Source organism: Pogoniulus pusillus, chromosome 20 (genome assembly GCF_015220805.1).
Source record: "Pogoniulus pusillus isolate bPogPus1 chromosome 20, bPogPus1.pri, whole genome shotgun sequence".
Taxonomy (NCBI): Eukaryota; Metazoa; Chordata; class Aves; order Piciformes; family Lybiidae; genus Pogoniulus; species Pogoniulus pusillus.
The window spans coordinates 18,300,534-18,319,717 of NC_087283.1; positions in this window are offsets into that span (position 1 = coordinate 18,300,534).

The following is a 19,184-nucleotide window of genomic DNA, read 5'->3' on the forward strand; positions in this document are numbered from 1 at the left end:
CTAAGTGCTCTGTCAGATTCATGCCAAGGGAAAAGCATATGCCTGTAACTCCCCAAAGTGTGGGAACCAGAATAAACAGAGACATTTTTAATGTTACCACACGTTTTAAACCTGCTGTGTCACTTTCCTGTAAAGCTTTGTCCGTATTTTTGCAATATATACAGTCACTGTGGGTTTGTGGCTCTGTCCATCACTGCTGTTCTTTGTTGTACGCTAACCAAGAAAACAAATGACGAAAGGAACACACACAGAATACATGACCACATGGCAGACTGTGACACTGTTAGCAGAACAGAGATGAGTTCTTGGGGGTTTCCTCTCTCCCTTGCCCCTGTCAATGCTTTTGTTGGTTTGTTGCAGCAAGGCTTTTCTCATCCCACACAGCTTTATTAACTCAGTGGTTTGGTTTTTTCAGAGTCCCCTTGGATGCCGTATCACCACACACAGGTATGTTACCACACAGCTGTACTTAAAAAAATCTTCCACTTTTCTTTCCACTCCCAAAATTTCCATCAGTCACTAACTTAAACTGCTTGGATGGACTGCATCAGGACTCTTGAAACCTGAAGCATTTCCATTATGAGCCCCAAGTCCCACAGGACCAAGGTCAAATGACAGTTTAGAAATTTGTGTCCATCATAACAGTGATTTTCTAACACACCTTTTTCACATGGCCTAACTGCAGATTATAACTAGACTTCTCAAACACTTCTTAACAGAGAATGGGTCAAAAGCAGCCATGATGGAATTTCCATTCCCTCAGCCAGGCGTATCATTGTATCTCCTCTTTCATTACTGTCTTCTTACTACAAAATATTTATGTCCTAGTAAACTATCAAAAGGTTTGATTCCTTGTTTAGATGTCAAGAAAAATTGCCATAAAAATGAATAACAATTCCAATTACACAAAATAATCTTGAGGTTTGTTTTTTTTCCCTTTTGTAGAGACACTATCTTCACCCACAGAGAGCAGTACACAAGCTTCACGAAAAACTCCAGATTAAATGTCTCTTCAGTTCAAAGTAGATATTCCCCATTTACCACTGTATCATCTCTGGGGAAGGTGCTTACCAGCATTTCACTTCCTTCTTGTACCTTCTCACAACTAGCACAATTCACTGAGGTCTACCAGGCCCTAAATAGCTGCATTTACATTTTTTGATCAGTCACCCTGAAGGCATCAGCAGGGCTCCTGCACACCAAAAAGTACACAGCAAGGCAAGTACTATAAGCCATTGAAAACAAGGGGATATTTTTAGGCTAGAGTCACTGTCAGAGCTCATGCAAATTCCAAATGTCTTTGGCTTTGACACGAGTATTTGTCAAAGCATGATGCCCATTCCTGAAAAACAGCTTTCTCTGATATAAGGATTGCCATTTGCGGCCCTCACACTGAAGACTGAACTAATTTTAGGTTACTAGATGAGGATCCACTCCTCAGCAGTATTACTAAGGATTTCCTTTCTACAATACATATTAATACAAGAAGCTATCCAAAGGTCCATTCATCTCACTTTGCATAGGGGTTTAGCTGACAGCTATGAGCCTGACTTGTTTTTTACATCAATGCATCCATCTCAGCACCACTCCAGGCTTCCCTACAAAATATGCCCATCATTCAACAGCTGCAGAACAGTTTAAATGCTCTTATCTGCACACTTGAATTCCCTCAGGGCAAACTGTTCCCTGAGATGATCTTTACCCTTCTTTTGAATCTAATGTGCTGAGACCTAAAAAGGTATTATGGTTAGAGACTGGTGTGTCTAGAGTAATAATTACCAGTTCAGCAAATAAGCTTCTCTTCAGGGCTACATACAAGCCAAGATGAACCTGGAAGCATTGTGTCAGCAACTCTCAAATGCTCTCTTAAATGCTATCAGGTTTAATAACTTTGACAACAGAGTACAGAGTATACTTTGTGTTCCTTTGAAATTGATGGAACAAGTCAATTTTTCCAGGTTTGTAGGCATAACATTTACTGCATTACAATAAGAAAAGTTATTTAAAACCATGAAATGAAAGACTAATATACATTTGAAGGTCAATAACTGCATGAGTTTCCTTATGGTATATTTTATCTGAGAAGTACCAGGAGACGCACTAGCTCTGGCACCATACATGTACAGCTGTTCCCTGCTCTGGACAAGGAAATACACACTATTACAGGATGGCCCTGCTTCACCTAAGCCTCCTAAGAGAACTGCCTTCATCTATTAAGATGGTGACTTACACCCTTTTAAATAACTTCCACTTCATGGGTTACATTTAGATGGAACTTTTGTAGCTGCAATAGCAAAGTCAGATTGAAATACAGTGATTCTATTCCATCTCTGCACTACACGTTCTTTAGAACTTCCATCAGATCAGTTTTACCATCTTCATCCCAGCTTCTTCTCTGCAAATATGGAAGGTCAAGATGTCCTTTACATGGGAAGAGAGGCTGTATTAACTAATGTTGCCAAACAGACACAACAGAGATAGTCAACAAAAGAAAATAAAAATGAGAAAACACCCAGACAAAGCAGAGTCTTCTCTGCAAGACTGGAAAGAAATCTGATTGAAGTTTTGGCTTTTAAAGGCATTTTGATGTTTTAGCATTTATAACATTTTTCTTTCTTCCTAAATATCCTTAAACACAACTTTAACTACACAGAGAATGACAAGTATCACTGTTTGTTTGTTTTAAATGCTGTTTCTGTAGGCCTTATTCCACATTCTAGTCACTTCACTTAAACTGAGAGTATGTATTTAGGAGGATTTAAGCAGGATTTTTTGATTTTTAGCAGCACTTAGAGCAATCTTCCTGGATCAACACACAACAGAATATATACACGTGGTTAAGGGTACAGCACCAAGTCTATTTTGTAAACACCTTTCACCTGGTAATAACTGAAAGTAGTTTTCCAAATTCATAATGTAAACTCCAATATTTTAGCACACTGAAATACAGATTTCATGAAATAGACATGCCTACGTTTTGTAGACCTCAGAAACCTTAATTAGTGTTTCTGTCTTATCTGTGCATGTATACATAGATATTGCAAATGGAGACTAATATAAATCCTTTGACATCTGTGGAATGTTTCAATAGAAAATAATTGGGATGAGTATGGACAGCCTTATACCTTCAGGCTATTAATCACCTTTTGAATGTTAAATTCAGCTGGCATAAACAATATAAAAAAGAGATATCTGGAGAAGACTCATATTCTCATCAGATATGTAAAACACAGCAGAGAATCACTACCACAACACAGAAATCCAGGTGTTTAATGATGAATAGTGTGAAATCGGCACAACTTTGAAAAGTGCAGCTCTGATGAGGGCATCATTATCTTAAGATATCCATTTCAGAGCTATAATTCCTTCTTGTGAGTGACAGGAACAGAATTTTATTATTTTGCACTCACCTTAATGCTGCAAAATCTGTAGAGTGATTTGGATACTAGTCTGACTCAGAGTTCTAATCGAATTTTTTGTAATTGATTGAATAACAATGATTTCTTCTGAAGAACCCAGCTTTAATTCTGGATCTCTGATGGAGCTGGCAGCAAACACACCTCTTATTTATTACTGGATACATATGGTATGAGAGTACTTGGAAGAAGCAGGGATGCCAGTGATATTTGTAAGTTATGGAGCTGATTGGCATTAAGATTTTATATTTAAAGCATTTCAGCACTTCAGAAAGACACCATAGTGTAAGAAAATAATTCTACTAGTGTATGAATGCAGCAAAACTTGGATTCATGGGTTACTTGCTGAACTATCTTGCACTGTATTGTGCACAGACATCCACAGAAACACACATGCATACCATATGTATATCCACATTTTCAGCTCACAGCCTGTTACCATTTGAATACAACTGCAAAATTGCACAAGAGCCATAATGTCAAAACTGGCTCAAGGGAGGCAGAGATGTGGCTACAGATATATAAATCTCCTCTCACCAGAAGGAGAATTTTCTGACACAGAAGAAGGAAAAAAACAAATCACCCTACCAAAGCCTGGTTCTGTTCTATGTGAAGAATCCTTCCTGGTTGACTATATAAACCAAAAAAATCAAAAGATTTAAGATTTGCTATCATAATGACTTGAAACACTTTACCAAAAAGAAGAAACCAAACAACTTTCTATTTTTTCCCTCCTTTCTAAATTCTGGATATGAAAGGTCAGCTAAATCTGATCCAAAGACATTCCAGCCTGTATCATTTGCAAAGCCCAGAAACTAGTATCAGAATCTACTTCTGAGAAAATTAATGTCCAGTTTTAAACCCCTTTTTATATTTAGTATGTTTAATGTAAAGAATGTAAGACTGTAGACAAGATGAATCTTCTATTATCTTGAGCCATAAAATTAAACCACTGCTCCACATTCACAAAACGGTTAAATAGTATTCATAAATTAAAATAAGAGTCTAATAATTTAGATTGTCCTAAAACAATACTAAAAGTGAGAAATAATGAAATACTCCATCTGGACTTTTCAATTAAAATCTACTGCATCACGTAGCAAAAAAAGGAAAGTGGAAAAAATATAGTTAAACATCTCTGCCAACAAAAAATATAATCCTTCTCTCTGACTAAAACTGATTCAACTCTGCTGTGGGCTCTGCCCATGAGAAGCTGTGCTGGATTACACAGCACTACTGAGACATATTCTTTAAATAGGTATTTTAAAAAGTCATGATCCCCTTTTCCACTAGATGTTCTCTGTAAACATTTGGGAAATGAATCACTCAGCAGCCATAGAATATAAGAAGAAAAAGCACTCATGACTGGGAAAAAAAAAAGCTATATTTCTTGAAAGAGATGAGATGGCTTTCTGTAATATGAAAGTACAGCTTAAAAGATATGTTAGATCCATGGAGATCTATTGCATAAGGATAAAATTCACCCTCTGTGTAAAGAATCAGCACAAGATTTACCCAGTGATTAGCCACGGTTAAGTGGTATTTTACAGATTTAAGTAGAACATAACTGAATAATAGCATGTTATGCTGGTTCTCTTTTATTAGTATTTATTTTACCAGATGGACCTAACTCAGGATATCAGTACCTGAGTTACACCTCCTGAATTGGCCAAAGTCAAAGTGTGAATAACTGGACAGCAATATAATCCTTTCTAGACATATTCTATGACTTTGGTGTCTCATTAATGATATGTAGACTTCCCAAAGTGTATTTCACAATTCTTTTAATAAGTTCAAGTCCCTGGAGTAGGTTTTCCAGTCACTTGTGGGAATTTCACATATGCAGAAAACTGTACTCTAGGAGTAGTTAAGCTACCTTCTGCCCGCAAGCCACCCATATTTATGAAATAAGACACCAAAAGAATATGTAACCTACAATCTGAGAGAGGCTTCCTAGAGAAGTGGTGGCAGCCTGTCAGTGTTCAAGAGGCATTTGAACAATAACCTTAACATGCTTTAACTTTTGGTTTGCCCTGAATGTGCAGGCAGTTGGACTAGATGACCATCAAAGGTCCATTAGAACTGAAATATTCTACTCTCCTCTAAACTTTCCTTTTTCCACTTTCACCAAGTGCTACCTAAAAATGTTGGTGTGTAAAACTTGAAGATTTTTCAAGCATTTTCCAAATTGCTTGAATTAGAACCCATCAAAAAAGCAGTAAATGGAGGAAACTACAATGGACTTTTGGAGTTACAATAGCTTGCAAGTGACTTAGAAAACACTGAAGTCCTGAGACTTTCAGCAACAATGCAGTTGTGTCTGTAGCAGTGCAAGTGTAATGGCATCAGTCCAAAGGCCAGCATTCAATATGAGTCAGAGTATTCTCTGGGCTCTGCTCGTTTCCCTAAACTCTCATGGCAATGAGGAGATGAAACATGGGAGTGCTACAAGAAGAGAAAGTCTTGCTTGCTAAACTCTTACAGTTAAAGTCAAGTTCATCTGGAGCAAAGAAATTCCATACACAAGTAAGCTGGACTGGTTTATTAACCCAGGAAATTGCTGCTCTCAAAAGGTGACTAGAAATCCTAAGCCAAATAAATCTCTAGTCAAATTTTACTGTTTCTGTACCTTCTGCTAATTCTCAACAGGAGAATTAGAGGAACTGTTCCTTGTCCTGTATCCTTTCTTTCCTACTAGCAAGATAGAAATGAGACAGAAACTGCAAATTAATTATAGTAAAGATGATTTCCCTGAGAAATTCAACCCTCATTAAAAAAACCTGAATTCTCATCAATTTTATAATCCAGTAACATTTGTTTTGAGACTTTGTCTCTTCCCCAAAACAGAGAGTGTGCCAGTAAACTGGGTTCAAACTCTGTATTAATCAAAGTAACTTGGAGCTCAGCAATTACGAAAACAAGTTAATAAATGTGGAATCTGTGACATATACACAGAAAATATGTAACTTGTTTGACATGCCTAGTGGTCCAGGGCATTAATTAGGGGCCTGACAAGTTCAAGGGAGGTTTTCTCTGAACATAGGAAAGCTCAGATAAGGAAACATTTCTACAGACAACATGGCACTCACAGCCTGCAATAGGAACAGCGACTGTTGGATGAACAAGTTTTACGGCTACTGACTCATGCTCTGTTTGCAGATATTTAAGTCAAGAATCCTGATTCCTATCTATAAAAATGAAGGTTAGAGGCAAATTTCTGCATTCACTCTGTAAGTTGGACAGGGAATAATTTCTTGTGCGCTGGTTTTGCAGACACTAATCATGCTTTTGGTTTTGGATGTGAAAACATACAGATTGTTTTAGTAGTCAAGTCCACTTCTCCCCATTTCCCCCTCTCCTCCTTTGTGGGTGGGGTGAAGTTGAGCACACTCAAGAATTTGAAACTAAAGATTCAAACCATCTTCAAATAAGGAAAAAGAAGCTAAGAACATGAATTATGATGAACATTGGATTTATTGCAGCAAGTTTTCCCCACAGAATACTGGGAAAACAGATCTTCATAATTATTGACACTTGTGCTGGAGCAAATCTAAGCCAAGTCATTAGGCTGCCTAACCACAGAGACACGATTAAAATTGTTTTGGGAATCTGGTCGTGTTTGGCTTTTGGAAATTAAGGTGAGGTGGAAAAATGGAGTTTATGCCTGGATGTTCCACAAGAAACAAGTTAACATTTCTTTTTAACTGTTGAGTTTAGGAGGAGGAAACGGAAGACATTTTTCTGTGGTGATGAAAACCTAAACCGAATCTATTATTCTGCAATTAAATGTCTGAGGCTCGTCATCATTATCCTTACAACGTGAATGTTGAGAAAACACTCAAGAGTAGGATACTCAGAAATAGTGATTTCCAATAAAAAGCTCTCTAGATCTTCAGCATGCCAACTTACAGAGAAAAAGGCAAGACCAAAGCTGCAGTACCTTAAAAAAGGTCAACTCTTTCAGAGAAAGATGAAAAACAGGACAACATCTAAACACTCCAAAGCTTTTCAGGCACCAAAAGTGAAATTAGTCATGCTTCAGGCCAAAAAAACCACCAAATGTTTCCCAATGTCACTGTTCTTAATTGGGATAAAACCAGTTTAGTTTAACTGTGCTGAGCTAATAATCTTTCTTCGGGCCATCTTCTGCCTTTATGGCTCCATGTTGTTCCAATTTTGGTTTCATACATTCCCATTTCCAAACAAGCATAACTTTCATATAGGCTTGCCATCCACCAGATCACATCTGTCTGTAACCTTGACTAAACAAGGGGCCTTTGATGTTCTCATGCATTTCAAACCACTTTGTCATTTCCAGTGCTATATGAGCCACACTGTAGTGACATGCAGTCATTACTGGTTTGTGGAAGTGCCTTCCTGCTTCTTCTCTTGATGTAAGTTTACCATAGAACAAATTTACTGTAATCTTTGTGTTAACTCATGCTTCCCTACGGAGTGAGAAAGAGGTCAGCACAACAGCAAGGCAGTCTGGAAATAGAAAAGCTGCATATACAGCACCCCAACAGCCAAAACCCAACGTCTGCCTCTAGCAGAAGAAAACCAAATCATGCAAACCTCATCCAACAAACCAACTGGAGATCAGAACAACTTCTTGAAAACAAATATTACAAGGCATTTGTTAACTGATGGACAGATTTATACACCCCACACAGCAGCTTTGTTGTGGCTTTGTGTGTTCATCCTGTTACATTTCAAGGCTGCTGTTTAAGGCTGTTGGGTTTTGGCACTGTCAAAATGAAATGGAGATTCTGTGGTACCATATGTCAGGCAGCTGAAGCAAAGGATTCCTAGTTTAACATGTTTGCCTTTCTCATCTGGACAGACTATTAAACCCAAGGGAGCAGGAGAGGTGGGTGGGCCAGCACAGGGTGCTTTTGCTCTTGCCCCAGTATCTCAGTAAACCTGGTGTGTACTTCTTAAGTCTGCATATTTTTGCCCCTGCCAAATGCAAGAGAGAGTTCATCTTTTCATTCAAGACAAAAAACAATAACACAAAGCAAAGCCCTTCAGCAATTATTTTTTAATGTAAATGCATGTTTATTTCATGCCCTCAAGCCTTTTAGTCCTGGTTGTTTGTGACAAACATTCCACAATAGGCTCTTTAAAGTCTGGCATATGTGGCAGTGCTAAAAAACATACAGCAGAAAACATAAGACAATTAAAATGAAAGAAGACAACAACATGCCACTAATGGTTTTAAATTATTACATTGTAGACTACTTACTGGTACATCCTGCAGGAGCTATCTCCACAGCTCCAAACAAACCTGCGTTCCACCAATAAACTAATCTTTATCATGTAATACATTGTTTTTCTGTTAGAATGATTGTTTGCATTATACACTCCAGCATCTTGTAACTATGGAGAAAGGAGTAACATAGCTACACACTATTTAGCTCAGGTCTCCACTTTGACGTATGATAGATGTTCTCTGCATCCTCAATGTCCGCTAAAGAGAAACCACTGACTGACGTCCAAGATTAAACTGTCCTCTGTAATTGCAGCAAGACAACCTGCAAGCACCAGGGTGCCCAGACTGCAGGCACTTGAAGTAACTTACAGAATAGCCCATTTTTAGGAGCACTCTGACTTAAGTAACAGCCAAGATGTACTGTGAACCAGCTCACAAGACGACCCCAGAGGATGTAAGCTGAAGCCACTTGTGAGCAAGTTTGCTGTCTGTGCTGCCTTAGGTGTTTTACCATGCTTTCATTTTCCTGTGTAGTCCCAGTCCAACTGAGTGCCTTGAACAGACATTTTGAAAATGAGATCTAGAGCCCTCAGTGAAGGCAGAAGCTACCTATACAAAGACAAATGCTCAAGAATAATAAGAAAAACATTTGCTTGTAACTCAGCAAGGAATAACAGTCAGTTGTGATAAGCTTGCTCCACAGTACGAAATACGGAGAGGTTTCAGTATCTTTTCTTCTTTTTAGTTCATTTAGAAGTTTTTTTGGTAAAAAAGGGAAAAACAAACACAGGAACATTCCATAATAACCTGCTGCCAAGTAACTATGAGCTCTCTGGGAACGCAAGAAACTTGGGTTCAAGTCCTGTCTCCTCCATTCCCTCATGCCCTTGTCACTCCTGTTACCAACTGTTACTGTGTAGCTCGCTGCCCTACATACAAATTGTCAAGTTAATACTTTCAAATGAAGACTTTCTAAAACATCAGATTTCATCTGAGTGCTGTTCTAGTTGGATTTAATAGACATCACCTCTGAAAAGCTTAATTTTTGAAAGATAAATGAAGAATTCTATCTTCTGCTTTAAGAGCTGACTACCAAGAACTCTTTTTTCTGGTTTCTCCCTTATGCAGTATCTGTGCTTTATAAATATTTCAGAAAGAGTTATTTATTTAAAAATAAAGATATTGCATTCAAGGAGGACCAAACAAAGAAAAAATTAATGTTGTCCCTTTATGTTACTGTCACAGCTACTAGCAGTAGCACATTGCTCCCCACCCAATCCATATTTACATGAAAACAGCTAAGCATTTTAACTGTAAAGACATGCCAAGCAGCTCTGAGAAGTTTTTACAGTGCAAGAATTTTAGAGCTACATGGGAAGATTTTCAGACAAAGCAAAAAAGAAGAAAAATTCATATAGCTTCTACCCTTCCTTCCTTTCCCCCTTTTCTCAGACTTTATTATTATTTAACTAAAAATGAAAACACATACACTTGTCTCCAAGATAACAAAAGAAGTTTTTAATCCCACAACACAGACAAGACTCTATGAAGCTTAACTGCTCTAAATTATTGAAGTATTAGAAAGACTTGGAATTCTTAAGTAGTCATGAAACACGTTTGTAAGGAATATTAGATCTGTTTTAGCAGAGAAGCAGCATTCTTTCCAATGTCCTGTTGGTAGCATTGGATCACAGCACACAGGCTTGTCTAACAGCATGTAGGAAGTCTGCAGACAAACCATGCTGGGCTTCTACATGAAGCAAGTGCCATGGTCACTGGCTCATCCTTCCCCTCCAGAGCTCAGACAGAAGTTAATACCCATTCTGTTGCTGACAACTGATGATTTTTTCCTCTGTCAAAGCTCACCCTGTGCAGAATGAAACCCAGCTGGGAATCTAAGCAGCTACACAACTCATTGCTGTGTTCTTTAAAACTGATCATGCATAGGAGTATCCACTGCCTGCAGTTTCTTGCAGGGTGTCTCCTCTCCTTCCTAAGAGTCATGTTTAAGCCTACAAATCAAATTAGAAAATCAATTATATTGTCTAATACACCTAATGCTGAACACTATGAGAAAGCTGATGAATTGCCTCATCAGACTTTGGACAAAGGACGCTTCACTGAAAGGGAAAAAAAAGATCACCAATCTTGCCAATGTTTTCCAGCCCCTAGTCCAATTACACAGCAACATGCTATTTGTGTGAAAGGTGCAGCAGCCTACACCTTCCTCTCCAGTAGCCTAAGCTAAGGGCAATAGACATCTCTCTGATGATATGATGTGGAAGTGGAAGTCTGAAGGCAAAGCAATGGGGACAGAATGGTCTTTTTGCTGGTTAACATCTGAACTGTGAAATCCTTCCCTGTACAGAAATGGATGTGCAAATGCACACATGAACCTGGATGAAAGCTAACAAGCAGTATGCAGTTTAGCAGTTTGTCAACTGAATCACTCTGCTGAGACAGCTTTCCTCCTAAAGCACCTCCAACAGGGTCACTTGGGTTTGCATTAGTTCACCTGGCTGACTCTGCCATCCCACAAGGCACTGCTGCTGACCTGAACACACTTCAAGAGTTGGGTGAAAGACATTTAAAGCAGACAACATTTCTCCCAGAGATGGCCTTCTACAATTACAGAATCACAGAATCAACCAAGTTGGAAGAGACCTCTAGGATCATCGAGTCCAACCTATTACCTAACCCCTCCAATTAACTAAACCATGGCACTAAGTGCCTCATCCAGTCTCCTTTTAAACACTTCCAGGGGTGGTGACTCCATCACCTCCTCATGCAGCCCATTCCAATGGGCAATCACTCTTTCTGTGAAGAATTCCTTCCCAATGTCCAGCCTAAACCTGCCCTGGCACAGTTTGAGACTGTGTCCACTTTTTCTGTCACTGTGTGACAGAAATCCATAGGCTTTCAACCTGTTCATCATTAGTTACAAGCTCCATAGCATCCAGGGCTTCCCTAACATACAGGGCCACCCCTCCACCCCTTTTCCCTCTCCTGTCTTTCCTGAAAAGCCTGTATCCATTCACTGTAGCACTCCAGTTGTGTGATGCATCCCACCACATTTCTGTGATGGCAACCACATCATAGCCTTCCTGTTGCACCAAGGCTTCCAGCTGATCCTGCTTGTTTTCCATACTACATGCATTAGTGTATATGCACTTCAGCTGGGCTGCTGATTTTACCCCTGACACTAGCTTACCACCCTCAGCTTCCTTTATGGTAAGCCTAGTTCCAACTCCCTCAAAGATACTTTAAAGCCCTCTCATTGAGGGTTGCCAACTCATAGGCTAGAATTCTTTCATCCTTTTCACAGTATCACCAAGGTTGGAAGAGACCTCATAGATCATCAAGTCCAACCCTTTACCACAGAGCTCAAGGCTAGACCATGGCACCAAGTGCCACGTCCAATCTTGCCTTGAACAGCCCCAGGGACGGCGACTCCACCACCTCCCCGGGCAGCCCATTCCAGTGTCCAATGACTCTCTCAGTGAAGAACTTTCTCCTCACCTCAAGCCTAAATTTCCCCTGGCATAGCTTGAGGCTGTGTCCTCTTGTTCTGGCGCTGGCCACCTGAGAGAAGAGAGCAACCTCCTCCTGGCCACAACCACCCTTCAGGTAGTTGTAGTGGTTTTTTGATAGTTGGACTCTGAGCCTAGCAGACCAGGGGCAGTAAAGGTTGCCTCATGGTCAAAGAACCCAAACTTTTGCTTCAGGTGTCAGCCATTGAGCCACTTACTGATAATGCTGTGTTCCTGTACCTTGCAGTGTCCATTCGTGCCACAGTGAGGACTGAGCAGAACACCACCTGTGCTCCTAACCCATCGATTAGGTGACTCAGAGCTTGGAATTTCCTTTTAATTTCCCTGGTACCCTTTATGTCAATTTCATCACTGCCAGCCTGGACAACCAACAGCAGGCAGTAATCAGAGGGACAAACTATCTTGGGCAGCCTCCTTGCGATATCCCATACCTGTGCCCCAGTGAGACAGCAGACCTCCCTGTGGGATGGATTTGGATGACATACAGGGCCCTCTGTTCCCTTCAGAAGGGAATCACTGAGTACTACTACTCTTCTTTTTTTCTCAATACCAGAGGTTGTAATGCTGGGGCCTCTTTGCCTAGACTTTGGTGACACCACTAAGCTGGAAGAGCCATCATCCTCATCCCCTTGTAGAGCATTGTGCCTGTCTTTGTCTCCATCTTCATCCTCCTGGCTGTCAAGTCCCAATGCCCCATACCTATTGTAGGTAGGGGGGCTGAGGAGGTTCTTGCTTACCTCTCTGAGATTCCCCCTTTTTCCATTCCCCCTTGCCTGTTATGTCCCCTCCTTTTTCCTGGCGACAGGAGGAGAGGGGATCCTCTTCCGCTTGTAGAGCCTATCCTGCTGCTTAGTAAAAAAAGACTGGTCCTCTAAGTTTAAGTTAAGAAAAAATTAAACCCTCTAAAATTCTGAATTCTTACCCACAAGTTCCACTTTGATATGCTTAAGTTAGAGACACCATGTAATGAAAACATCTTCTGGTGAAATAAACATCCCTGTCTAGGGATGCACACCAATCCTGCCTGGGACAAGTTCATCAGCTCCCTCACAGAGAGCTGAGAAACCTAAAGATACCTACATATCAGTGTAGTGGTCAGTCTATCTGAGAGACAGGAGAGAAGGTCAAAACTGAGGGAGCGTTCCAAATTGAATATAATTAAGTAGTACAGGACACACAAATCCCATGAGACACAGTAGGAAGCAGTCCCCTCCATACATATTTAGTGGCTGTTACACAGAAGTTTATATTGCCTCTGTTACACAGAAGTTTGTACTGCCTCTAATATTGCATTCAGGTTGACTCTCCCTCAAGACTGCTGCTGCTGCTCTTGTACAGCCTTGCAATAATGGGCACCTGCTCTGTGGTGTGACTGGACCCACAAAGAAACTTTCCTGAAATCCTGGCCCCTTGGCAGAAAGCCAGGGAGGCAATTTAAACACCTCTTTTCTAAAGTTCAAGGGAGCTGGCTGAATTAATTATCAAAATAAATCTCACTATATAATGTCTAAAGCATCTAAGGCAGAGCAGCTAAAAGAGCAGGAGATTCTCTGGTACAAAGAGCACAAGACAATGCACAAGGCCAGTAAAAATATCAAGAAAGTTTCCATTAGCTCTCAGTTTCTTTGCACAGCCCAGATTCAGCAAGACATTACATACACACTCTATAGAGTTAGTTAGTTCAGGGCCTGAAAAAGACTGAATAACTATGAAAATTAATTTGGATGAAACTTATGCAAACCCCACAGCTATGAATACTTTCAAAAAGAGGAAACATTTAAAGCATTGCCAGTGAACTGTTTATATAAGCAGCAAAGACTAAACTCCTGTAATGCATGTTTCAGGCAAACCAGAAATCCAGTGCTCAGAAGAACAAACAGTCATAAAGTCTGCAATCTAATTTTATACAGCAACAAAAATGTACAATAAATTTCACAGTCCTATTGATCATAATACCATTGGCATCGCCCCAGCAATTGATTTAGTCATTTGATCAGCTGGAGAAAGGGATGGAGAATATAATATTTTAGTGGACTTCATAAATTCTGAGCCTCAGCTTTCAAGTCCAACCAATAATACAATAAACCATAGAGATCATAAATAGAACAAGTAAAGTTTTGTAATTACAACATGGTTTATAATGTAATAATTTAGCAAATGTCAGGCTTGTTTGATTTATGTAAGATGCAGAATGGTAGATTGTTTCTCATCAGACTGAGGCAATATATTTTCCAGATAAATATCCAGAACAATCAAGTTTTGCATCTCAGCCTCTCCAAATGGTGATTGCTTGCCTGGCATTGTCCAGATTCAAGGGGCTGCTTTAAAAGTGAAACATCTATTTCTCATCTTCCTTCTACAGGTTTGTTTTTTAACTCAATATTTGTGTGTATTTGGCTGCATGGAGAGAAATAGGCTTTTTTTTCCATGACTATTAAATATTTAATATGCACACTATTTACCAGTCTGCAAAGGCCAAAAAATTACTTCAGCATAATTCAGTGGTTGCCTTGACATCCTGCCCACTGGCATGTGTCTGCAGGAGGTAATGGGAGAATAACAGACCCCATCATGCCCATGTAGAATCTACTTCCTTCAAAGGTGTTTCTGGTTTAGGTGCCTGTCTTTCCCTCCACCTCAGAAAGACAGAGCACAAGGTGCTGGCTCTGAATGGCCTCCAGATCATGCTCTCCCTCACTTCTGCCAGTGCACAGGTGAGGCACTGATGCTGTCCACAACACTGCTACCTCAGGCCAGAGCTCAGTTTCTGCTCTCACAGGTGGTGAGGGATGTGCTGAGCCACATGTCCTACCTGAAAATACCCCTGGAGCAACATAGCCCCTTACACCACAGCAACCAATGCTCTCCCACAGCATTTAAAGAGACTTGTAACACATGCTCCTGCATTTTAATTTTCCAAAAATGTTATTTACAGACAAGGTTTTGAGGATGGGTTGTTTTTTTCTTCAGAGATACCAGCAGATTACTTCAAGATGTCTGAGATCAGATCAGGTAATGGAAGCTTTTGATCAGTTTTGGACCTGTCCCTTCATCTGCACTCCCAGAAACATCGTCTGCTGCAAAGGGCCTGACAAGCCCAAGTACATGTCTCCCTTAGCCATTGGGGCAGCATGAGCAGAACACTTCCAGTTTAGGGAAAGTTTCATGGATACAAAGGCTTCTTGAAGTGGCTTCCAATTTGCTAAAGGTCAGAATTTTAAAGCAATGTATTGAGGAAGAAAGAAGCCTGCAAAGCCAGCCAGCAAACACTTTCAGCAGACAGTTTTAATTCAGGCAGATTTCATACCACTTGGCTTGTGAGCTGAGAAAACATTTGCTATGAGCTGGGAGTAAGAGAAAAGGGGTTATTATGTCTGCCCACTAATGTCTAGCCCACCTCAGAAAACATATCTGTAGTGAGAAAAGAAACCCTTATTCTCCTGATAACAATAACATCCATTTTCATAAGTTCATTTCAAGCCATAGAAAAAACCCAAACCAAACAGCAGTAAAGCAAAGCACCAGCCCTATAGAATCAGTTTCACTGTGTTGAAACTGCTGCAACTGTTCCCAGGCTCCTTGACAGTCAGTAGAACACAAAATTCTCTTGATGCAGCCCAAGACCTAAATTCATCTAAAATTCAATTCCAGATAGTGCTGTAGTGCTCTTAGGCAGCCAGTTTTACACAGCACAGACTCACCTCAGACAGCAAAGCAAAGACTGAAGACACTGCTCTTGTCCACAGATAGGTTTGCACTTACATTTTGGCCAAAAGATCAAACATATTTTCAAGGGAGGTTCAGTCAGTGGAGGAAGTCTTTAACCCCCTTGATGATCCCTCAAGGCAGTCAACACACAAGTTGGTAACTTCTAAAGAGAGTCACCGCCCTGTCCTGTGCCCATATGCAGGCGAACACTTAGCCAGATGGTAGAAGCATCCCAGTGCCAGGGCTTCACAAGTCTCATAAAAGTTGTTAGCTGCAAATTCATAGCAGCTCTTAAACAGAAAGTCATGTCTTGCCCAGTCCTCTCCAGAAACTCCTGTGAGAACTCACACACAAAGAAACTAGGCAGTGACACATGCTTTCCTGGCAGCCTAGGGATTTCTGGGAGAGACTCCCAAAAGCCAGCCTGCTGTCCATTCACAGTTCAGGACAGCATCACTGAAATACCTGCTTGAGACAGAGACGTCTCTTCCCTTTGAGAAAAGAAACCTGCTGCTGGAACAGCTCAGCCCAGCAGTGGAGGCTGCTGATGTCACCGCAGGCCGGTGCGAAACAGCTGCCTAATGGTTAAATATATGACTTATTTCCATTAGCTGTTCCTTCTGAAGAGGTGCTCCCCTCTTCTTTTTAAAATCTTAATTTCTAAGCATCTCTTAGAAAAAAAAATGCAGCTCCTCTTGAGCTTCATCAGAAACGACTTGGAAGATCTTCTGTTAAAAGAATGACTTTTATCCTCATTCAAATACATATTGTATTGGCTTAGAAACATCAAAGAGGCAATGTCTTTACATATTCTATTTCTAAGAAAAGAAAAGGAGTTCTCTCTTTATTAACATTGGTAATGTTGAATCTTATAATGAAAAATGCACAAAAGAAATATTTTTGATGAATAGGTAATAGAACAGCACCAAATAAGAGAGCATTAATATATTTTTTTCCCAAAGACTCACTCAGATAATGCATCAGGAGGGTTTTGAACTGAGACGAAGCCACAAGCAAAATGAGGTCGGTGGTCTTCTACTCCCCCTCCTATAGCCCAGTATTTTTATTGACCTTGAAAAGCCACCCCACGGTTCAAGCGCAGCTATCAACATCTGATTGTCACAACCCACAACGAACACAGCAGGAGTGCTTTCTCTCAAGCCAGAAGTACTTTGCAGGAGACAGATAATGCTGTCTGACCATACCACTATGCAAACATTACCTAAGGCCACTACTGGAATTATGAGTGGAACAAACGTAGTGGCATATTACAAGCAACATTTTTGTACCTCAGAATATTTTTAGAGTTTTTATGACACCAGCAAGTGACCTGCAGAAAAGTCTGTAGCAATTTCTTCTTGAGGCTGGGCTCGTGTTCTTTCTCTGTCTGCTGCGTACAGCACAATAGAGCCTTTGTGATGTTCCCCAGAAAAAAAACTATTCATCCACTTGGATTTTGAACATTCCTTTCTCTCTTTGTCATCTTTCACCATTGTATTCGAATCACTCTGATAACACAATTAGAAAGGGCCATATAAACAGTTAGTTTGGAAAACCAAAAAGGAGAAAGAAAAAAGACCTTTAGAAATAAATCAGGCATGACATTCCCTGATATTCTTCATTCCTCCTAGGCAATAAAGATACTAATTTTTAAAATCTATTAATCTGGAACAAGAATTGTCTCAGTGGACTTCTAAGGGGGATTCTGCTGAAGTGTTCAAAAGAGGTGCCAGACTGGGCTAGCAGCGACATATTTTGGGAGCCATGTCCCATCTGGAAAAAAACTTCACTATGTATGTACAAAAAGGAGACATTCCTTCAATCTTCAAGATGTTTTTATTAGGCTTTGGCATTTCAAAAATCTCACCAAGCCACACTGGGAAAAATCAAGAAGATTTCTACAGCAACCACTTCACACCATTTTCTTTGCTCATCTAGTTTTACATAAAATGGAAATTTGTATTAGGAAACTGCATACATTGCAAGAATAAATGTATTCCCACCTAACTCTTCTTCTTCTTCTCCTTTATTTTCTAACAAGTGTTTCATAGCAACAATACCTTGAAAGATGGAGATGTGCTGGGATTGGTTTGTATGGGAAAATAAATTTCTATGCAAAAATGGCAGATGAATGGTAAGGATGGATCAAAAAAAACTAAACAAGAACGACAAGGCAGAAAAGCATTAGTGTATCTGTGAGGGGCACTGGTGAGAGACTGCACCCTCACTCTATTCATCCTCATGAATCTCTTGCTCACCCACACAAATGTATTTTCCACAGAGGAGGATTTAATCTACATCTCTATTCAAGATCCACTTGTCTGCTCATTTGTCAGCTTCTCCCTACATCATTTCTGTGCCTAAAGTACTGCAAGCTACAACCACCAAATCAGAGCTGCAGTCAGAGATGTGACCCATATGACTGCACCAAGTAGGTTCTCACTCCAGCCACATTTTGAGTCCTTTGCAAAAGCAATGCTGCCATATTCGTTACAGGAACACACATAAAATTTGCCTGTCCTCCACCTGCTTTTCCTTTTCTCCTATATCTGTCTGCTTGTCTACCTTTAGTATGCACAACACTCACAGCAAGGACTTTTAGCTTTCACTGCTTGGAACTTGGCTCATACAGGGACCTACCATAGATAAATAATAAAGACAACAATTTAATCTGCACTCAATCACTGTGATCTATGGAATAGCAACGACTTGTTTGAAGTGTGGTATTACATTTGGAAACAGCAAACAAGAAGCTAATTATTCTTTGTGTTTGTATCTGTCACTCTTTTTCCTATAGATTGAGCCACTGGCTAAGCCTGCTGACTTTGAGCTTTGAGAAACAAGAGACCAACAGTCTTGAACTGTGTTGGGGCAGAGGGGTGGGGGGAGTTCAAACAAAGAGAAACAGTAAATCTAGATGTCTACAACATCTGATGTAGTGGCTCAGAGCATAGATGTAATACCAAGTTACACTGAAACACTGGCATTTTGGTGATTATGAAGTTCAAAAGCTATTCATGGTCAATCAAAGTGGAATTAACAAATAAAATACAAACTGCACAGGGATATGTAAGTGAGATGAGAGAAGAAGAAAAGAGTACTGGGATTAGGAACTAACTCACAGGGTTTGTAACAGCTACTATAATTTCTGCATGAGAATAAATACTTCAGACATGCAAAGAGGCAAATAGAAGAGAAACAACCATGAAAGGAAAAGGAGGCAGCAATCATTCCCTCTGCTCTTAAAATATAAACCATTAGCAGGAAAAAGTTTCTAAAGTTACTTTCAAAACCAAG